This window comes from Typopeltis vanoorti, chromosome 4, assembly GCF_054136105.1.
Source record: "Typopeltis vanoorti isolate ZY-2024b chromosome 4, IOZ_Tvanoo_1.0, whole genome shotgun sequence".
NCBI classification, from domain to species: Eukaryota; Metazoa; Arthropoda; class Arachnida; order Uropygi; family Thelyphonidae; genus Typopeltis; species Typopeltis vanoorti.
The window spans coordinates 170042308-170064336 of NC_143552.1; the positions used below are offsets into that span (position 1 = coordinate 170042308).

General features: G+C 39.3%; 1 protein-coding gene across 1 annotated transcript in view; it reads left to right on the forward strand.

Annotated features, from left to right (window-relative positions):
• LOC150107842 (cilia- and flagella-associated protein 251-like) overlaps positions 1-22029 on the forward strand; it is a 619793-nt gene that overhangs the window by 15063 nt on the left and 582701 nt on the right. The gene's annotated exons all lie outside the window — the stretch shown is intronic.

Here is a 22029-nt window from a genome sequence, read left to right on the forward strand (position 1 = left end):
TGGCCCTAAAACAGACCCATGAGGCACTCCACTAGTGACTTTCCTTTTCCTGGATAATCGAATGCACTAATCTAATATCCAACTTTATACCATTTTCTCCAATCAATGTCATCCTTTCATAATCATTCTTTCTTTTGCTGGCTACCTATCGAAAGAACTCCCTAGGATTATTTTTGGCTTCATTGCTGTTCATACCTCTCTTTAGCTACTCTCACCAACAAAGTCACCCTCCTTGCCTGGTCTTTGTAGACCTCATGAAATTGGTTATTTCCACTTCTCTTATGCTGCCTCCACAATTCCCTTTTTCTCTGTATCGCATGCTTAATCTCTTTATTCATCCATCTCACACCTAACTTATTTAACCTTCTCGCCCTTGACTGTCAACTTATCATGAGGTACTCTATCAAAAGCTTTTGCGAAATCCAAGTATATTACTCTGTGTCCTTCTTCTCTGTCGAAGGAAGCAGTCACTTTATTGTAATAAGTAAGTAGATTACTAAAACATGACTCCCCTTTAGCAAATCCATGCTGTCCATCAAAGATAATACCATTGTTGTCAACCCAACTCTGGATCTCAAGCTTCTACAACAACTTAACCACAACACCTGACACACAGAAGTTTGATGCTTGAGTTCGATCACCTTCTTTATGAAGTTGGCACGATCTTGCCCTCCTTCCACTCCTTAGGAACTTAACCAAGTGCAAGACTTGTATTAAGAAAATGTGTCAAGGCAGGTGTCAACTCCCTGGCACATTCCTTCAGAATATGTGGTGATATATTATCAAGTCCCACAGCCTTATTTACATCTAGTTTACTCAACTCCCCAAACATCTCTTGGTCACTTACAGTCAGTCTCTCCTCCCCATCATCAGCTGCTCTCGATCTCTCCGTGAAGTCACATTCACAAGATTGAAAGATCTTTATGAACTGCTCATTAAGTATCTCCACCACACATTCTGCAACAGCTGTCTTTATACCATTTTCTCCAATCAGTGTCATCCTTTCATAATCATTCTTTCTTTTGCTGGCTACATATCGAAAGAACTCCCTAGGATTATTTTTGGCTTCATTGCTGTTCATACCTCTCTTTAGCTACTCTCACCAACAAAGTCACCCTCCTTGCCTGGTCTTTGTAGACCTCATGAAATTGGTTATTTCCACTTCTCTTATGCTGCCTCCACAATTCACTTTTTCTCTGTATCGCATGCTTAATCTCTTTATTCATCCATCTCACACCTAACTTATTTAACCTTCTCACCCTTGGAAGACATTTAGACATTGCATCTACTAGATAGTTTTCGAAAATCCCCCAAGCTGCATTGATCTCTTTTCTAGCTAACTCCTCATTCCATGCTACACCTGCAAGCTGTCTCCTGAGCTCTTCATATCCCCCCCCCCCTGTAGTTCCACATATACCCTTTTCTCACAGGGGTTCTCGCACTGCTGGCAACCACCCAGCTAATCACCTCATGGTCACTCTCACCAATTGGTGGATGATTTGACACCTCATTTATAATTACATCCTCTGATGAGATGACCAAATCCAAGACCCTTAATCCTTGTTTGCCCTCTGTTACATACTGTCTGAGGTAGTTATCCCTCAAAAACTCAAGAAACTCATTTTCTTTACTTTCAGTTGCTATCTCATCATTCCAGTTTTTTATATTGCCATAATGAAAATCACTCATAATGATCACCCGTTTCTTATTTGCTTGGCTAATTTCACTACATTTCACTGTCACCACCATCCACATTACCTGGTCTATAACAACATCCCACCAAGTATTTGATTCCATTCACCTCTATCTCACACCATACTGCCTCAAAACTGCTGGCACTGTTTCCATCTTGCATCTCTACTTTGTATGGACATAACTCTTTCTCTATCATCAATAGCAGTCCCCCTCCCTTTTTACCCCTTCTATCCTCACAAAACACATCATACCCTTTCATCTGTATTCCTGTCAGGATATCATCCTCTTCCAACCATGTCTCACTTATTCCGACAATCTTTGGGTGAACAGACGCAATTAGTGCAACCATTTCATCTGCCTTGTTTCTTATACTTCTAGCATTTGTATACAAACACAACAGCTCATTTCTGGATCTACAGCTGGTTCCACTGATGCCACTCACTCGATGTGATCTCTCCATGCTCGACTGTGGCCATTTCCCTTTCTGCTTCTTCATTTTAGAAACTCTTTTCAATTCCCAAAGCTTCCTCTTGATCCCTGGTCATCCCATTCTTTTCCTGCCTACACATGCTCTCACCTCCTCTTGGAGCATCCAGCTTTCTCACGCCGTGTACCCCTGTCCACCCTAAGCCTCCCTGTTTCCTTCTCCTCTTGCACATCCATTCTTTCATTTTCTATACTCATACCACTCCCCCATTCATATCCACTTCAATCTCTCCTGTTTTACTCTCCTGCTCTTCCACATCACTCCCCTCTCGATCTGATTCATTCTCTCTATTCACTTCTCTACCTTCCAGCAGCAGTCTCTCCAAGTGACTCACCATGAACACTGAAATGCAGTCCATCGCTTCCATACAGCTCACTGCATCCCTCAAACTCATTCCACACATTAACAACCTGTACTCCCATCTCCTCACACATTTCAGCCAGCATATCATTCATAATCCTTGCACTCCGCCTCATTTCACCACAGTGATACCTAGGCAACTCACTGACTACCCTTCCTATCACACTATTCTCTTTTATCCTTCCAAGCAGCCTCCTGATCCATTCTGACACGCTCTTTGTCCCCCTCTCAAATCATTTGTACCAATTAATACTATTAACTCTTTTGCTCGCTCCCACCTCATATCCAATGCCTCAATCACTCTACTCATTTAACTGCCTGGAAAACTTACCTTGTGCATTCTATCCTCTAGCACACCTTTAATAATGGAGTCGCCATACAACCACTCGCTCATCTTTCGTTAACTCTTTCATGCCATCATGATTTATTTTAATAGTTTTGACCTGAATTCTCTTAATTTCATTCCTCATCCATTTCATTTCTTGCCTCATCCAATCCAATTCAACTTCCAAATCTTGCGACACATTCTCTTTATCATTCAATCTTTCTAACTCTCGACCCCCTCTTCTCACTTTCACTCTCATTCATCCTTCTTTGTTTCCGTACTTTCAGTCCAACATACGTCCAACTTTCGCTATCATTCTTCTCACTTTCACTCTCATTCATCTTTCTTTGTTTCCGTACTTTCGGTCTAACATGCATCCAACTTTCGCTATCATTCTTCTCACTTTTGCTCTCATTCATCTTTCTTTGTTTCTGTACTTTCAGTCCAAAATGCGTCCAACTTTCGCCATCATTCATTCTTTCGATTTCTGTGTCACGCCATTTCTAGTTTCATTCGTTCTCTCAATTTCGTTTCCTTCCGCCACTCTCGCCTCACTTTCATCCCTTTTAATCCGTTACGGTTTTCAAATCTCCCTTTTTCTTTTTTCCTGATTTTTTAACATTTTTTTGCCTCTCTCACCATCCTTCTCTTTCAAATGTGCACTAATTTTCCCCATGAAATTCTTGCTACTCACACTTTCTGTCATCAATTTCATATTTGCATTCATCAGTTTCTCGTTCAGGTCACACTTCGCACACACCCTTCTTCCATCTGCTCTAAACATCTACAAATCATTTATGTAATCGAAAGAATACATATAACAGACCTGACACTTAACGAAACGATTAATTAAGAATAATTAAGTTTAGGCAAGAAAAATCCCCCACACTAATAATACCAGTAGTGCACAACATTTACAGCCGCTGTTACTCAAACAATTACGCATATATACTTAATTATTCCTAGAATAACTTATCTCAATCAGGGGCTCTTCTTAGACACGTCCACAGCGCTTGGCTCACTAGCGCCCTCTCCTTTATTATTATTATTATTATTATTTTATTATTATTATAATTGTTCCATATAACGAAAAACTTCATCAGAGGATACCCTATAACACCCATTTAGCAATTTATAGACTCTACCAATATGTGCTATTGGAAATCTCATCACACCAAAGTGCATAACTTTACACTTTCTAACATTGAACGACAGTGATTATAATTATTGCCCACATTTCCAGACTATTCAAATCATTCAGTAAGTGCTGGATATCAGTAGCATTCCTAATTGCCCTGCCTGTCTTTGCATCATCAGCACACAATTCAACATCTCCTCTTAGATTCTTCCTGATGTCATTAATGTATGTATTGAACAACAATAGTGTCCAAGGACTGATCTGTAGGGTACACCACTGGTCACCTTAACTGTGGTAGATCTATATTCACTGTATACCACATTTTGATATAAACTGTTGACTTGGATATGTCAATGGTTGACAGACAGATATTTCAAACCCATAATCTCTAGTCCAACAATATCATGGTGTATTCATTCCCTTTATCCAACTCGGCCATAACATTATTATAAAATATAAGCTAATTGTTCAGGCATGACCTCTCTTTAGTAAACTGTGCTATTCTTTGCAAAGTATATTTTGTTTTTCCATTCATTTTTATATGCAAGTTGTTACCAGCCTCTCTAAAATCTTTACAGTTATTACTCTAGAGATACTGGTAGGTCAGTAATTATTTATGGTGGTTTTTGCACCATCCCTGTATAATGGAACTATCATACATTCTTTCAATCCCTGTGGTATCTTTCCTGAGCTGAGAGTCTCAGCCTGAGATTCAAGTTATACAAGCATGTCAAAGGTCTAGGCAATTTGGCTGAACATTCCATTACATATGTGCTGATATTCCATCTGTCCCTATTGCTGAATTCTTATCCAGATTATGTAAAAGCCCTTCATCCTCATTCTCATACACCTTTATCTCATCATCCAACGTAGTAGTACTGTGCATTATGCTACGTACACCAGGTTAATATATCTTAGCAAAGCAGACCTAGTGGATTGGTTGCTAGTGTTTAAGAAATACATTAGTAAGTAATGGATGAATAATCGTAATGGGTAACTTTAATTATCCAAAAAAGAGGAATTGACAACGTATACTAGAATACTAATTATAAAAAACTTTAATGAATACTTTCCTATATTTCAGCAATTTTACATTGCCATCTCCAGGGATCACAAAAAAATAATGATATGTGTATGCAGGCACTAACACTGAGCAAATGAGGCTGAATAAAGGCAACAGACATTGGGCCAAGAGTCTTTACAGCCCACTAGTGGGCTAAATTGAGCTGTCTTGGCCGTTGGGCTGATGTTCTTAGAATGTGTCAGAAGAGAGAGAGGATTGGAATATGTGGATGCTTGGAGGGTGTTTGAGGACAATTCCTCTCTGTCTTCAAACACCCTCCAAGCATCCACATATGCGAGGGACTGCTTGCATTGGAATGAGGATGGACTTAGGCATATGGGGAGATTGCTGTTCTAAACGAGTCGGTGTGTCCCAGGTGGGATAGTAGCTGTGGTGGCCTCTTGTGGGAATGGGTACTTGGGAGAAGGAGGAACATCAGGAACCGCAGAACCCAGTGGAGTCTAGAGGGGATGATGCTGGGTATAGAAACAACAATGGCATTTTTATGCTTGACACCAATGCCAGGAGTATCCGGGATAAAGGAGAGGAATTGATAGCGCTGATAGCATCAGCCTGGCCAAAAATTATTGCCATCACTGAGACGTGGTTGACAGAAGGGAATATAACAACAGGAATAGAAGTCGCTGGGTATAGCATTTTTCGTCAGGATAGGAGGGTAAAGTGTGGTGGTGGGATGCTACTTATGATAAGTGATGACCTATGTCCTCTAAGAGTGGAGGCTTTGAAAGGAAGTGAGACAAATGATTTTGAGAGCGTATGGTCTGAGGTAGAGGTAGGCAAGACAGGATATTTAGTGGGGTGTTGCTACAGACCCAGGAGCACAGAGGATGGGGAGCAGGCGATGTTTAGATAGCTAAGTTTGGCAAGTGCAAGAAGAATGATTGTTATGGGAAATTTTAACTATAGCAGTATAAATTGGGGAGAGGAAGATGCATGTAGCAATAAGGGAATGGAATTTTTAGAATTCTTGAAGGGGAGCAAGAGGTTCAAGAGTTTTGGATTTGGTCATAGCATCAGAAGAGCTGATAATAACTGAGATGACATCTCTCTCACCAGTTGGAGAGAGTGACCATGTGGTTTTGACTTGGAAGATGAATAGACATGCAGGAGTATCAAAGAGATGGGAACATATGTGGAATTATAACGCTGGTGATTATACTAGTCTTAGACGTAAAACTTGGAGAAGTTTCATGGAGGGAGGAATTGGAGGGACAGGATATAATTAGTGCTTGGGAAATTGTGAAGGAATATTTGTTAGCAGCAATAGTAAGCTGTATTCCACGAGTGAACAAGAGAACACAATTTATAGTAAAGTGGATGACAAACAGTATTAAACAGGAACTGCATGCAAAAAAGAGGCTATGGAAGAGATATGAGGAGACAGGTGGAGAGCAGATGCAGGAAGAATATAAGACATAGGCGAGCAGAGTGATTAGTATGGTAAGGAATGGAAAACTGCAATGTGAGAAGAAATTGGCTCTAAGATTGAAAGAAAATCCTAGGAAATATTTTAGCTATGTGGCCAGTAGTAGGAGAAATGACTGTAGAGATTAACATTCTGGGATAAAAACGGGAATAGAGTGACTGATGCAGAGGACATAGTGGAACTGTTCAATGAAAACTTTATTGAAGTATTTCATCCTGGAGGAATAAATTTTAATGATAGAGGGATAGGGCAGGTTCGAGGATTTGAGGTGCAGGAGGAGTCTGTGTTCCAAATGCTGAATACTCTGAATGACAGTAAAGCTGTGGGGATGGATGGTATTTCACCACGAGTTTTCAGAGAATGTGCTAAAGAACTGACAGCTCCTTTGACCTGGTTACCAGAAAGGTGCCCAGGGAATGGAAGGGAGGTAAGATAGTGCCATTGCATACGAGTGGTAGCAGACTGGAAGGTGTCCAATTATAGACCAGTATGTGTGTCATCAGTAGTTTTTAAGATCTTGGAGAAATTTGTGAGGGACCGTATACAGCGTTGAGCAGATGATGGTAACGTTATCTGTGAAAGTCAACATGGATTTGTGATGGGGTGCTCTTGTTTTAGTAATGTGCTAGCTTTTTATAATAAAGTTACAAGAGCAGTAGATGATGGAAAGGCATATACTGCCATTTTCTTAGATTTAGCGAAGACATTTGCTAAATCTAAGAAATATCAGCTGATATATAAGCTGATATTTAAGTTGCAGCACATTTGTCAGGTTGGTCAACTGGATTCAGGATTGGCTGTCCGATAGGTATCAGATAGTTGTGTATGGTGGGGCAGTTTCAAGGAGGCAGAGGGTTACAAGTGGGGGAACAAGCCTCAGTACTGGGACCTATAGACCTATACTGTTTAGCCTTTATATCAATGACATTGTCAGTGGATTGCAAGGGGATAGTCAGTTGTTTGCAGATGATGTGAAGCTGGGAAGGGTTATTAGTAATATTGTAGATGTGGTAGCCCTGCAAGAGGATTTGAATAAGCTAGACAGATGGGCAAATGAATGGGGGTGTCGGTTTAATGCAGCAAAATGTAAGGTCTTGAGGTTTGGAGGAGTTATACTGAAGTAAGTAGAAGAAACGAGATCTGGGGTTGATAATTGATAGAAACTTGAAATTTAGGGGACATATTGCAAAAGTGGTGAAGGTAACACAGAGGATTGCTGCAATAATGAGAAGGACACTGATCAGCAGAGATAAAAGAGTTATCATTCCATTGTATAGGACCCTGATCAGACCACACTTAGACTATTGTTCACAGATTTGTTCCCCAGGATTTGAAGGAGATAAATTAACTGTGGAAAGGGTACAAAAGCAGATAACAAAGATTGTTTCAGGACTGTACAATGTTAGTTATGAGGATCAGCTGAAGGAATGTGGACTGCAGAGTTTGGTGGACAGAAGGAGAGGTTATATGAATAAGACTTTTAAGATGTTGAGAGGTGGTTACAGGGTTGACACTGGGTAATTCTTTCGCTGGTTGAACAGCATGAAGAAGTGATTACAAGGGGCCATCCCTGGAAGTTACGAAAGGAAGGAAACTGTGAGCAAGTGGGTGAGGAGTGGTTTCTTTGCACGGAGGGTGGTTTACTATTTTTTTTTTTTTCAAGTTTGAAAAGGTGTGATTATACAACAGTATTTACACATATGCAATCTAAATATTATATTTCCTTATTCTCAAAAACATACAGTGTAAACTCATGATTTACATTTAAAAGAATTTTTTTTTTTTTTTACATTGCATACATTTGTTACAGTTATTGACCACGCGGTTAGCCTCGTGGCTTTGTGCTTTGCAACCATATGCCTGGGGAAGGAGTGTCCCAGTTTCGATTCCCGTTGTAGACGTGAGGAATTTGAGGATCTTCCTCAGGCATAGCCAAGTTAGCCGGTCTCGGGCACGGTCAGTATGGTTTTTTCCTCCATCCCGCAAACAGGCAAACCGTCCCCGTGAACATACACCTCTACAGTCAAAAATATATCCCTCCCCAGTGGCAGACCAGGCGACGGGTCGGTTGGGAGTAGTACTAACAAGTAGTCGCATCTAAGTAACACGCGGACCCTGCATAGGAAGCAGGAATAACGCGAAGAAGAAGAAGAAGAAGACATTTGTTACAGTTATTATATACGTTACATACATTTGTTTACATATGAAACATTACTTACATTTGTTTACATGTGATATTTACATTACGTACATTGGTTTACATATAATACATACTTTACATACATTGGTTTTCATGTGATACGTACATTACATGCATTTGGTTACATATGATACATCTTGGATGAGAACTAATTTCTTTGCTTTCATCCTCGAAGCTTATATGTAAGCTTATCTGAGGATTGCAAATAATAATAATAATAATAATGACAGGGCAATGACTTCACATCAATTGCCATAGTATGCTAAGCATTATACATGTCTCTAAAGATATGTGCATTGCATTATGGGATAATATGGAGATTGATGTAAATTCATTAGCCTCTTGAAAAAAAAAATAGTAAACTACAACATGTAATATTATACAACTTATGTAACTCTGAACAATATAAATGTAAATTAGTATTATGATTGTTATATAAAAAAAAAAACTGTTATCATCATTACTATTTAAATCTCATTATATATAGCACAAACTGCTGAACCTTGTAAAATAATATACTGAATAGATGATCATTGTACATATGTAAATATTTAAAAGAACAATAAAAAATAAATTATTATTCAGGCCTCCATGGAGTCAAAAGACTCATCATGGGAGGTCCTTCCTAAGAAACACAAAGTCTATCATACCACTCCTTGAGCTCATTGATCGTTCTCGCTCTCACTACTCCATCAGGCAATGCATTCCATGGTTCAACCAACCTCCATGCAAAGAAACCACTCCTCACCCTCTTGCTCACAATTTAATTTCGTAACTTCCAGGGATGGCCTCTTGTGATCACTCCTTCCAGCTGCTCAACCAAGCGAAAGAACTCCCCAGTGTCAACCCTGTAACCACCTCTCAACAGTTTAAAAGTCTCAATCATATCACCTCTCCTTCTTCTATCCACCAAACTCTGCAGTCCACATTCCCTCAGCCGATCCTCATAACTATGCTTGTACAGTCTTAAAACCATCTTTGTCATCCGTCTCTGTATCCTTTCCACAGTTAATTTATCCCCTTCAAATCCTGAGGACTGAATCTGTGAACAATAGTCCAAGTGTGGTCTGATCAGAGACTTATACAATGGAATGATAACCCTCTTATCTCTGCAGGTCAGTGTCCTTCTCATAATTGCAGCAATCTTCTGTGTTACCTTCACCACCTTTGTAATATGTCCCCTAAACTTCAGGTTTCTATCAATCATCAACCCCAGATCTCTTGTCTCCCCTACTTCCTCCAGTATAACTCCTCCCATAGAGTATGCAGCATCCCATCGATGTTTCCCAAACCTCAAGACCCTACATTTTGCTGCATTAAACTGACACCCATTCATTTGCCTATCTATCTAGCTTATTTAAATCCTCTTGCAGGGCTACCACATCTCCACTATTACTAATAATTCTTCGCAGCTTTGCATCATCCGTAAACAACCGAACATCCCCTTACAGTCCACTGGCAATGTCATTGATATAAAGGTTAAACAATATAGGTCCTAGTACTGAACCCTGTGGGACCCCACTTGTAACCCTCTGCCTCCTGGAAACTGCTCCACCATACACAACTCTCTGATACCTATCAGACAGCCAATCCTGAATCCATTTGACCAATCTGACATCCAGACCCATGTGCTGCAACTTAAATATCAGCTTATCATGTGGCACCCTGTCAAATGCCTTTGCTAAGTCTAAGAAAATTGCAGCATATGCCTTTCCCTCATCTAATGTTCTTGTAACTTTATTATAAAAGTCTAGCATATTGCTAAAACAAGAGTGCCCTTTCACAAATCTATGTTGACTCTCACAGATAACATTACCCTCATCTGTCCAATGCTGTATACGGTCCCTCACTACTTTCTCCAAGATCTTAACAACTACTGATGACACACAAACTGGCCTGTAATTAGACACTTCCAGTCTGTTACCACCTTTATGCAATGGCACTGTCTTATCTTCCTTCCATTCCCTGGGCACCTTTGCTGAAGCCAGACTTTCATTGAAAAGCCAGGTTAAAGGCACTGTCAGTTCCCTAGCACATTCTCTCAAAACTTGTGGTGAAATACCATCTAGTCCCATAGCTTTACTGACATCCAGAGTACTCAGTATCTGAAACACACTCTCCTCCTGTACCTCTAAACCTCGAACCAGCCCTATCCCTCTAGCATTAAAACTGACTCCTCTAGGATGAAATACTCCAATAAAGTGTTCATTGCACAATTCCACTATGTCCTCTGCATCCTTCACTCTATTCCCATTTTTATCCCACAATATCATTCTTCCACAGTCATCTCTCCTCCTACTGGCCACATAGCTGAAAAATTCCCTAGGATTTTCTTTGGATCTTAGGCCCAATCTCCTCTCATATTCCAGTTTCGCTTTCCTTACCACACTAGTCACTCTTCTGGCCTGTGTCTTATATTCTTCATGCATCTTCTCTTCATCTGTCTCCTTATATCTCTTCCATAGCCTCTTTTTCGCATGCAATTCCTGTTTAATATTGTTTGTCATCCACTTTACTCCAAATTGTGTCCTCTTCTTCACTCGTGGTATACAACTTACCATTGCTGCTAACAAATATTCTTTCTCAATTTCCCACGCACTAATAATATCCCGGCCTTCCAATTCTTCCCTCCATGAAACCGAAGTTGACGTCTAAGACTATTATAATCACCTGCATTATAATTCCAGATAAGTTCCCGTCTCTTTGATACTCCTGTATGTCTATTCATTTTCCAAGTCAAAACCATATGGTCACTCTCTCTCCAACTGGTGGGAGAGATGTCAACTCAGTTATTATCAACTCTTCTGAGCTATAATCAAATCCAAAACTCTTGAACCTCTTGTTCCCTCTGTTACATGTTCCCTAAGACATTTGTCCCTCAAGAATTTTAGAAATTCCATTCCCCTATTGCTACATGCTTCTTCCTCTCTCCAGTTTATACTACTGTAGTTGAAATCTCCCATAACAATCATTCTTCTTGCACTTGCCAAACTTAGCTGTCTAAACATCGCCTGCTCCCCATCCTCTGTGCTCCTGGGTCTGTAGCAACACCCCACTAAATATCCTGTCTTGCCTACCTCTACCTCACACCATACGCTCTCAAAATCAATTGTCTCGCTTCCTTTCAAAGCCTCCACTCTTAGAGGACATAGGTCATCACTTATCATAAGCAGTACCCCACCACCAAACTTTCCCCTCTTATCCTGACGAAAAATGCTATACCCAGCGACTTCTATTTCTGTTGTTATATCCCCTTCTGTCAACCACATCTCAGTGATCGCAATAATTTTTGTCCAGGCTGATGCAATCTGCTCCACCGATTCCTCTTCTTTATTCTGGATACTCCTGGCATTAGTATAAAGCATAAAAATGCCATTGTTGTTTCTATATCCAGCATTATCCCTTCTAGACTCCATTGGGCTCAGTATTACCTGACATCGTCTCCCTTCTCCCAAGTATCCATTCCCACAAGAGGTCACCCCTGCTATCATCCTCCCTGGGACACGCTGACTCGTTCAGAATAGCAATCTCTCCAGATTCCTATGTCCTTCCTCATTCAGTTGTAAACGGTCTCTTGCATACAATTCCTCTCTTTCCTCAAACGCACTCCAAGCATCCACATATACCAGTCCTCTCTTGTCACACATTCTCGCTATTATGCCATTCAATATCACCGCTCTTCTGCTCAGTTCATCATTATCATACCTAGGCAACATGCACACCATTTTTCCTCTCTCTGTCTTCTTCCATACAGTCTCAAGCAGAAATCTCATATCTCTCGCTGCCCGACTTACATTACCACTCAAGTCATTCGTTCCTACCATCACAATCATCTCATCCACCCTTTCACCTCTCTTAATTGCCATAGCCACCCTTTCTATTGTTCCTCCTGGCAAACACTCCTCACGCATCCTAATTTGAACACCACGGATCATTGAGTCACCATACATTAAACCTCTTACCATTCCCTCTCTCCTATTGTTATCATTCTGTCCTCTTCTTTCAATCCCATAGGTCTCTCTCATTCCCTCTCCTCTACTGCTATTCTCTCTTCTAGCATTCTCATACCTCTCTCTTCTACTGTTTCAATTCTCTCCTCTTATAGCACTCCCATACATCTCTCTCATTCCCTCTCTCCTACTGTTTCCATTTTCTCCACTTCTAGCACTTCCATATCCCTCTCTCATTCCATCTCTCCTACTGTTTCCATCCTCTCGTCTGCTATCATTCCCATACCTCTCTCTCTCTCATTCCCTCCTCTCTACTGTTTCCATTCTCTCCTCTTCTAGCACCCCCATCACTCATACTCCCTAAATTCTCTCTCTCTACTACTCTGATTCGCCTTGCATTTATCTCTTCCATTCTCCTAATCTTATCTTTCATGCTTCTGCTCTCATTCACAAGACATTCCACCTCCTCTTTCAACTCATCTATCTCCCTCTGCAGGTCAGTCACTCTTAATCTAAATTAACTCTCCCAAACAAAACCATCTCCTAAACTTTCACAGTCATTCACACCTTCCACACTATCAACTATTATTTTCTCATTCATGTATATCTTTTTTTCATTCTCTCCTATCACACTACTTGTCTTCCTACATTCATTCCCTGTTCCTGAAGCAACAAAATCGGATATCGATATTTCTAATGCACTTATTTCCTCCAACTGCCTGCATTTTGCGCACATACGCTCTCCACTTTCTTTCACAAGCCACATATCTAATTCCCGAGACGCATACATGCGCAAGTACTGCATGCTACAAAGTCCCTTATGATATTGCTTATAATTGAGTTCTTAAATTGCGGAGGACTTGGCGATACGCCACTTGCGACTGCTGCTGAATCTACTATCATTCCTTACTGCCGAGTATCGTAATCTTTAATAATTATTCAATTAATAAATTCCATTAAATAAATAAGAAAAAAAAAAGTACAAACAGTTACAAGCAAAAAAACATTTAAGTACTAAATATAATTAAATAAAATGAAATATGACTAAATACAGTAATGAAAACTTAGATTCCTTTTGTCTTCCCCCGTTATGCATTCAATTCCGATGGTAACCAAAATATATAATATCGCGACAGCAACTAACTTCCAAAAAAAACCACTGAAGTACACTCATATTCAGAGAAACAATTTAGCACTCAAAAACATAGAAAAACGGGAAAAAAAACAGACTATTCACCGATTAAAAATCACTCATCGAATCTAAGCCAGATTTGATTTATAATCTGTGGGTAATTTGCACGTGGAGAATTTGTTCTTAAAAATGTATTATTTAAGTATAGTTTGTAGTAGTTCTTAGTGCTTTGTGTAGTGTTTGAATGATAGTGGCAGCTACAGCTTAGTTTACCAGTAGCCTGTCAACTAGTGTCCCCCCCCCCATCCCCGACATATAAGGATCACATATTTTATACAGCGTACTACAGGATTTTGTGGTATGTGGTACTTGTGACATTTATGCATACTGGCAGTTAAATATGTGGCAAGTGAGAGATTGGGGAGTGCATGTATACAGAATATGAAAAGAACTTTGTGATTTAGACATTAGTATAACAGACCTTGGCAGCATTCATCAAAAACTGGTGAATACTGACTGTGAGAGAGAGAGAGAAAGAGATGAGTAACATGATCAAAGGGTGAGGAATAATGAGCAGAATGTGAGTGAATAATAAAAGTAGGGAGTATCGTAGGTTTGAAATATCACTAAGTTTTCGAAGATGGTGTTAATTGGGAGGACGAATGTCGTGCAAGAGCAGGTAGCTTGCAGACAGAGAGAGAGAGAGAGAGATGTGCTGAATGAAGAAGTGGAATGTCTTGGAAATTAGCCGAGAAGCGTGAAGGATGAGATTAGGTGACTGGAAACAATCAATGAATACAAATCGGAGTAGAAGTGAGAGATAGAATTATGGGAATGATTGAAGGGGAGAGAATAGGAGAACGAGTAAAAGAGAGAAAATGAGAAAAATGCAAGAGAGTGCTGGTACCAGGGATGGAGAGATGACAGCACAACAGGTAAGTAGGGGAACAAAGAAAGAAAGTGTTAGAGGAGAGAGAGAGAGAGAGAGTGAAGGATGCAGGTGAGCAAGGAAGAAACAGAGTGGTAAGAGGTGTGGTGTTGGAGACTGGATGACATGTGTTTGCCTGGAGGAATGATAAGTACTGTGACTAAGCAATTAAGCTAGATGAAAGGGTAGATGAGATGATTGTGATGGTGGGCACAAACAACTTTAGAGGCAGTGTGAATCAGGTGGCAAGAGATCTGAGGTTCATGCTTGAGGTTATATGAAAGAAGACTGAGAGAGAGGATATAGTGAGTGTGTTGCCCAGGTATGATAATGCAGAGAATGAATGGTATAATAGCCAGAATGTGTTGAAAAAGCGGCTTGGAATATGTGGGTGCATGGAGGGCATTTGAGTGCAGAAAGGAACTGTATACAAGAGATGGCTTCCTTTTGAATGAGAAAGGATGTGGGCATCTCAAGAAATGCTGTTCCTTGAACAAGACAGTGTGTCAATACAGGGAAAGTAGAATTATCAGGGGGGGGGGTAGAAGGGGTGGCCTCTTGTGGAAATAGGTGCTTGGGAGAAGGGGGAATACATTGGGTAATACTGAATCTAGTGGAGTCTGGAGGGGATAATGATAGATATAGAAACAGTAACAGTGCCTTGATTCTTTATACTAGTGCCAGAAGTATCTGGAATAAAGGAGATGAATTGGTGTCATTGATAGCATCAGCCTGTCCAAAGATTATTGGAATCTCTGAGACGTGGTTGATGGAAGATGACATACCCACAGGAATCTATTCCTGTTGATATATCATCGTATATGTCAATATAGTAGCAGGGTATAGCATTTTTGGAGTGGAGGATTTGGAGGGCAAAGGCACTAATGGTTTTGAAAGCATATACTGTGAGGTAGAGGTGAGCAGGATGGAATATTTAGTGGGGTGTTCCTACAAGCCAGGGAGCATAGAGGGTGAAGAGCAGGAGTTGCTTAGGCAGTTGAGTGCAAGAAGAATAATTATTATAAGAGATTTTAACTATAGCAGTATAAACTGGGAAGAAGAAACTGCATGTAGTAATAAGGGAATGGAATTTCTGGAATTATTAAGGAACTAATATCTTAGAAAACATGTAGTAGAAGGAACACGACATTCAAGTGTTTAAGATTTGGTCATAGTATCAGAATAGCTAATTATAACTGAGATAGCATCTCCGTCCCCCAGTTGGAGAAAGTGACCCATTTGGTTTTGACTTGGAAGATGAATAGATATGAAGGAGTATCAAAGAGAAAGGAATATATATATAATTATAAGGCAGGTGATTATAATAGTCTTAAATATCAACTTGGAGCAGTTCCATGACGGGAGGAATTGGAAGGACAAAATATCATTAGTGCTTGGAAAATTGTGAAGGAATATTTCCTAGCCGCAATAGTAAGCTGTATTCCATGAGTGAAGAAGAGGACACAATTTGGTATAAAGTGAATGACAAACAATATCAAACAGGAACTGCAGGTAAACAAGAGGTTATGGAAGAGATAAGGAGAGGGGTGGAGAGCAGGTGCATGAAGAATATAAGACTCGGGCCAGGAGAGTGACTAGTATGGTAAGGAAGGCAAAACTGGAATATGAGAAGAGATTGGCCCTAAGATCCGAAGAAAATCCTAAGGAATTTTTTAGCTATGTGGCCAGTAGGAGGAGGAGGAGTAATGATTGTGGAAGAATGACATTGTTGGATAACAATGGGAATAGAATGACTGATGCAAAGGACATAGTGGAGTTGATCAATGAACACTTTATTGCGATATTTCATGTAGTGGTTTTAATACTACAGGGATATGGCAAGTTTGAGGTTTTGAAGTGCAAGAAGAGAGTGTGTTTCAAATACTGATTTCTCTGGGTGTCAATAAAGCAATGGAACTGGATGGAATTTCTTCATGGATTTTGAGAGAATGTGCTAAAGAACTAATGGCTCCATTGACCTGGCTTTTCACTGAAAGTTTGCTCATGGGAAAGGTACCCAAAGAGTGGAAGGAGGGTAAGATAGTGCCATTGCATAAGGGTGGTAGCAGACTGGAAGTGTCAAACTATAGACTAGTTTGTATTTCATCAGTAGTTCTTAAGGTCTTAGAGAAAATTAGTGAGGGATCATATACAGGGTTGGGCAGATGAGGGTCATGCTATCTATGAGAGTCTGCATGGATTTGTTAAGGGGCACTCTTGTTTTAGTAATATGATTGACTTTTATAATAAAGTGACAAGAGCAGTTAATAAGGGAAAGGCAAACGCTTCTATTTTTTTAATTTATTTTTTTATTTTATAAAGACATTTGACAGAGTGTCATATGATAAACTGATATTTAAGTTGCAGTACATGAATTTAGATGTCAGGTTAGTGAACTGGATTCAGAATATTATATTAATGATGAATGGGGCTGTCAACTTAATTCAATTAGATGTAAAGTCTAAAACTTTGGGATACATTGATGGAAGCTTCATATTCTTTTGGAGGAACTGTACTGAGTAAGTAGGGGAGGTAAGGGATCTAGGGCGATGATTGATAGAAACTGACATTCAGGGAACATATTGCAAAGGTGGTGAAGTTAACTAGAGGATTGCTACAATACTGAGAAGGACGCTGACCTGGTCATACTGCACCTGGACTATTGTGCTCAAATTTGGTCCCCAGGATTTGAACGGAATAAATTAACTGTGGAAAGAATGCAGAGGCAGATAACAAAAATGGTATCATCACTATACAATGTTAGTTATGAAGACAAGTTGAGGGAATGTGGAAAGAGTTTGGTAGATAGAAGAAGGAGAAGTGATATGATTGAGACTTTTAAATTACTGAGAGGTAGTTACAGGGTTGACATGGGGGAGTTCTTTTGTTGAGTGAAACAGGGAAGGAATGAGGACAAGGAGACTTCCCTGGAAGTAGCAAAAGGAAGTTGTGAGCAAGAGGGTAAGGAGTGGTTTGTTTTCATGGAGGATAGTTGAACCATGGAATGGAGTGGTTACTGCCTGATAGAGTTGTGAGAGCACAAACGTTCCATGAGTTCAAGGATTGTGATAAACTTGGTGTTTTCTAGAACGAGCCTCCCACGATGAGTCTTGTGACTCCAAGAAGGCCTAAGTCATCATCATAATAATCATATTAATTATACTTCTGCTCACTGACCAGGCATTCTCTCCTCACTGAAACTATGCGAAATCATACTTAATAAGGATGAAATATCTTCATTAAATGCTTTAGTTAAATCCTGTATTGTATACATTGGATACAAACCTATTATTTTTATCAAGTAATGTGATCATATTCTTGCCATATTAAAAGAACCCTGAGATACAGAGGGAACAAGAGGTTCAAGAGTTTTGGATTTGGTTATAGCATCAGAAGAGTTGATAATAACTGAGTTGACATCTCTCCCACCAGTTGGAGAGAGTGACCATATGGTTTTGACTTGGAAAATGAATAGACATGCAGGAGTATCAAAGAGATGGGAACTTATGTGGAATTATAAAGCAGGTGATTATAATAGTCTTAGACGTCAACTTTGGGAAGTTTCATGGAGGGAGGAATTGGAAGGCCAGGATATCATTAGTGCGTGGGAAATTGTGAAAGAATATTTGTTAGCAGCAATGGTAAGTTGTATACCACGAGTGAAGAAGAGGACACAATTTGGAATAAAGTGGATGACAAACAATATTAAACAGGAATTGCATGTGAAAAAGAGACTATGGAAGAGATATAAGGAGACAGGTGGAGAGTAGATGCATGAAGAATATAAGACACAGGCCAGCAGAGTGATTAGTATGGTAAGGAATGGAAAACTGCAATGTGAGAAGAAATTGGCTCTAAGATCGAAAGAAAATCCTAGGAAATTTTTTAGCTATGGGAACTGACATTATTAAATGTCAGTTCCCTTACCCGCAGCCAGATTTTCAATGAAAGTCTGGCTGCGGGAAAGTTGCCCAGGGAATGGAAGAAAGGTAAGATAGTGCCATTGCATAAGGGTGGTAATAGACTGGAAGTGTCTAATTATAAGCCAGTTTGTGTGTCATCAGTAGTTGTTAAGATCTTGGAGAAAGTAGTGAGGGGACCATATACAGCATTGGGCAGATGAGGGTAATGTTATCTGTGAGAGTCAACATGGATTTGTGAAAGGGCGCTCTTGTTTTAGCAATATGCTAGCCTTTATGATAAAGTTACAAGAACATTAGATGAGGGAAAGGCATATACTGCAATTTTCTTAGACTTAGCGAAAGCATTTGACAGGGTGCCACATGATAAGCTGATATTTAAGTTGCAGCACAAGCGTCTGGATGTCAGATTGGTCAACTGGATTCAGGATTGGCTGTCTGATAGGTATCAGAGAGTTGTGTATGGCGGAGCAGTTTCAAGGAGGCAGAGGATTACAAGTGGGTCCTACAGGACTCAGTATTAGGATCTATATTGTTTAACCTTTATATCAATGATATTGCCAGTGGATTGCAAGGGGATATTCAGTTGTTTGCGGATGATGCGAAGCTGGGAAGGATTATTAGTAATGGTGCAGTTGTGGTAGCCCTGCAAGATGATTTGAATAAGCTACATAGATGGACAAATGAATGGGGGTGACAGTTTAATGCAGCAAAATGTAAGGTTTTGAGGTTTGGGAAACATCAATGAGATGCTGCATACTCAATGATAGGAGTTATACTGGAGGAAGTAGGGCAGACGATATCTGGGGTTGATGATTGATAGAAACCTGAAATTTAGGGGACATATTACAATGGTGGTGAAGGTAACACAGAGGATTGCTGCAATTATGAGAAGGACACTGATCTGCAGAGATAAGAGGGTTATGATTCCATTGTATAAGTCTGATCAGACCACACTTTATGTTCTTAGGAAGGACCTCCCACGATGAGTCTTTTGACTCCATGGAGGCCTGAATAATATATATATATATATTTTTTTAAAATATATTTATTGATTGCTAAAATATTTATACATACAATAAACATCTTGTGTGACATTGCACCTTATAATTTTACAGAGTTCAGCACTAAGTGCTGCAATTCCTATATTTGTCTTTATATTATGTACAATTAATATTAGAAGAACATGTACAACACGTTCATGTTCTTCTAATATTAACAATGAAGATTATACAGAATTTTTTTGTATAATTTTTTATTTTTTTATTTTATTTTATTTTATTTTTTTAAGTTTGAGAAAGATTGATTATACATACAAATTTGTGCATTTGCTTATAAGGATTACTTGTAGATTAGTGAGACAAGTTAATCCCACCTACTTCGAAGCTTGGGTTAGCTTTTATGAAGAGAGTGGGATTTAGCCTTCACTATTTGTGTTGTTGCTACTGTTTATGTATGGGATGTAGGCATTGGATGCTAGTGATTTGTGATGTGTATATTAGTGTTAATGGTTTCTTAATATTGTTGGTATATTTTCCAGAGTTCGTTTTTTAATGTTCTGTTGTTATCTACGTGTTTTAACTTTCTTGGTAGGTTGTTGAGTTGCGTGGGTATCTGATGTGATCTCACAAAAGAACGGTATGAGTTGTTGAAGGGTGTGGGGATGAGAGTTGTTGTAGGTCGTGTTATACGATATGTGTCTCTGTTGTTTCGATAGGTGATGTTGAAGTAATTCCTTGTTAATGTCATGTTGTGTTTCAGGTTTTTAATGCTCAGAATTCTGTGTATTGCCATGTGCTTGTTGGATATTGGTTGTTGCGGGTAAGGTGTCCAGATCACTGTTGACACGATTTTCCTGTGTAGTGTTTCTAATTTTGTTAGGTAGCTGTTTGATGTATTTGCATAGACTGTTATTCCGTATCTGAGTAGGGATTCGCAGATACCATGATATAGGAATTTTTGTATGTTGGGTGGAATAATGTCTTTAACTTGGAAGAGTTTTGCTGCGATGATCCAGAGTTTGGTGTGTAGATATTCTATATGTTTCGTCCATTTAAGGTGGAAATCTATATAGAGACCGAGTTATTTTGCGTGTGTTACAGGTTTGATTTCGGAACATTGGCAGGTATTTTTGTTGATAATGCAGCGGCATGTGTGACAATGTATCGATGGTGATGCAGGGCATATGATTCATGGGTTGTGTATTATCAACATCTGTGTTTTGGTGCCATTGATTAGAATTGTGTTTTAGTGGAAGTATGTTGTGATTTCGTTTAGGTCTTGTTGTGCTTTGCAGAGAGCTGTGCTAATGTCTGTGTGGATTGCTGGTAGTGCAGTGTCATCTGGGTATTGAAATATTTGACTTCTTATGGATATGTTATGAACATCGTTAATGTATATGTTGAATAGAGTGGGTGATAATATGGCACCTTGAGGTACACCATGTTTTACTTGTATACTGTGACTGTGACATGTACCTATTTTTGTTACTTGTGTTCTGTTTAAGAGGTAGTTCTTGTACCATGTATGCAGTGTTCCTCTTATACCTATTGAGTATAGTTTGGTGAGTAGTATGTCATGTTCAAGTGTGTCATATGCTTTGGTTAGGTCCAGCAGTATAAAAACGGCGTGCTTGTTTTTGTTGAGAGCTGTGTTTATTGTGTCGGCGATGTCTTCTAATAAAGTAATGGTGCTTTTTGTTTTCTGAAAGCCGTATTGTTTTGTGAGATGATGTACTTCTGTAAATAGTTCTGTAGTCTGGTGTGTGTTATTTTTTCTAAAATTTTTGAGATGACTGGTAGTGTAGTTATTGGTCTGTAGTTCTGAGTATTTTTTCTTTTGCCGTGTTTGTATATTGGCATAATTACTGCAGTTTTTAGTTGTTGTGGAATAATGCCTGTGTCGAATATTATGTTCACGAGTTTCAAAAGTATTGGATTTATTTGTTCAAAGTGTGTTATAAGGTCTGTGAGTCTTATTTTGTCTATTCCTGAAGTGATCTTTGGTTTTAGTTTTAGGAGTGCTTCTTGTTTTGTATGGGTGGAAAATACATCATTTATCGTTGACTTTGTGTTGGTAGTTTTTTGTTGATCGTTGGTAGTTTGCCTTTTTTGAGTTGTGTGATGTTGTTTGTGAAAGCACAGTTGAATGAGTCTGCTAGTTCCTCTTGGTTTGTGTCCTGACCGAAGCTTTTTGCAATAAAATCTTGTGCTGAATTTTTCTTTTTTCGGGTTACTAATTCGTTGAGTGTAACATTAAGCAAACATGTAGCCCATGTTTGCTTAATGTTGTCGTTATATTCCATGAATTTTTGGAAGTTGTAGCATCTTTTTTGCCCTACGAATTTTTGTTGTTAGTTTATTTCTTGTGTTTTTGTATAAGGTT